Genomic DNA, 2500 nt, shown 5'->3' with positions numbered 1-2500 from the left:
AGACCAATAGCGTTACCTGAGATGTTGTTTCAAACATAACACACTCTGAAGGTCGCCCGACACCCGTGGTTGACGTAAATGAAGGGGCCAGCATAGCCGAAAGAGCTTCCGAGTGTGCAGCGGGAGCGTGAGCGCCTATTAGTCACCCTCATCCCCGTCACCAAGTTGGCTCCATCAACGACCTGGGAGGCGAAGTGGTACCCCCAGCTGTCTAAAGGGATGGGCTGACATGTTTCAATTTGTCCAGTGACTGAAATAGACGGAGATGGCATTTGACGTAAAAAAAGGTCAACTTTTAGTCTTATGTTACACTGTATGAAACAAACACACACACACACACACACACACACACACACACACACACACACACACACACTCACGAAATCACACTCTCACACACATACACACACGTACGTATACAGTGGAACCCATATATAACAGGCTCGGTTGTAACAGGGATCAGGTAACAACAGGAATTTTTAAAAATCCCAGTTATTTCCTACTCTTTGTCTCTATTAAAAGTTATCGGCAATAACAGGGCCTCATCAGAGCCCAATCGGTTATAGCAAGGACAAAGGCTCGTAAACAATGTGTAAAAAAAAAAAAAAAAGAGAGAGAGAGAGAGAGAGAGAGAGAGAGCAAGCGCATGCAAGCCACGCCGCTGCAAGCTCACGCAGCGGGTGAAGCGACAGAGGGCTACAATGTGCTGCAGACTTTGATCAAGGCCTAAGCCTAGCTACACCCACACATAAATGTGTCATTCGCTGGCCTGCCATATGACCGTGAGAGAGGGGGGCATATGCCAGAAGCCAACTGGTTCCCACTTGTGCCTCTCATTGAAAAAAACCCAACAACAAACAAGCAAAGAGAAAGGACAAAAAATCAGGAAAAAAAAATTAATTACCCCCCAACATATAATAATGATTACCTGTACCAAAACCCCTGTTCGTGGTTACTTGTGGCAAGGGAAACTACCTATAAATAAATAAAGCTGGATTAGTCCACAAATGCTTACTTCCCTTGCATTTCTGATTTAATAGAGATCGGATACAACAGGACTTTTTCTCTGGTCCCACCATCCTTGTTACAACAGGTTTCCACTATCTCTATATAAAATATTAATTATGCACTGTGTATAATATTAATATGTAGCCTACACACAGTCGAGGCTGGTCTAACGGCCACCTGTATTAGACAATCCCCTTTACAAAAACAGCTACTTCTCTTTTCTCCCTTGTGTGTTTTTTTCTTTTGGGTGACACAGTGTAAGACAACCGGATCAAGACGCCACTTTTCATCTCGACGATGAGTTGCGGCAGTGGCCGTTTTAAACAATTTCGACTTCCAGATTTGAAAGCCAAAAAAATGAAAATAAAACTTTTCTCTTCTAAAGATCTTAATTTCATTATTGGGGCTCTAGATTTTGTTGCGTCAGTGGATGACTGCAACTGACGAGATGGAACATACAAAATAACATACATGTAGGCCTATAATAATATTATTATTAATAGCCCTCTATTCATGTAATACTTTTTGAGTCTGCAATAGGTAGAAACACTTGAAACACTAACAAGTGAGGCCTGATACAACAAGGGAGCCCGCCAACCACTTTCTTGCCGGTTTCTCACAAAATACAACAAACAAATGAACAAAACACTCTAGTAACAGCATTGAACCAACAAACAATAAACAAACCTTGATATACCCCCCTCCCCACAAGACTCACAGCGACTGAAAATAAGGCAACTGAAACGATACTAAAAAGAGCTGAACAGTTTTTAAAACCCCCCAACTAACAACAACTAAAACAACAACGACGACAACAACAACAACAACAACAACAACAACAACGAAAAACCAACCACGACCAAGCGGCGAAGACTACCCCCACAAAAAAAACCCACCAAAAAAATAAATAAAAAATATCCAACAAGAAGCAAGCAACAAACAAGCCAAAACAAATAGCTTTAAAAATGTATACAAGTAACTGCCAGGTCAACATGCAACACAAGAAACAAAACGAAACCACACCACCATCACCACTATTACCAGCACAGCAGCAGCAGCAGCAGCAGCAGAAACAGCAGCAGAAAACCCTACAACATCAACATTAGCAGCTATGTGTTAGCAGAGATGTTATTAGAGGATGTTTGTTTTAGTAGAGGTTTTACGGCGCTCGCAACTGCATACGGTCATATGAGTGCCAGAAGACTAGAGGTGTCACAAGAGTCTGAATAGAGTAACAAACATAAAAAAAAGGACGGGAGATAAGGACGATAGATGTTTGTTAGGAAAGAAGAAGCAAACCACACCAGAGCACCCGCCAACCACCCCTATTAGAGAATAACATACAAAGAAAAAAAGGAGGAGAGATCGATAAGAACAACATAATGATAATAATGATAACAATAATAATAATGATAACGATAATAATAACGATAATAATAAAACAATAACAACAATAATGATTAAAAATAACAACAACAATAATAATAATAGC

This window comes from Aplysia californica, unplaced genomic scaffold (assembly GCF_000002075.1).
Source record: "Aplysia californica isolate F4 #8 unplaced genomic scaffold, AplCal3.0 scaffold00300, whole genome shotgun sequence".
Classification (NCBI taxonomy): Eukaryota; Metazoa; Mollusca; class Gastropoda; order Aplysiida; family Aplysiidae; genus Aplysia; species Aplysia californica.
Note: the sequence above shows the minus strand (reverse complement) of the source record.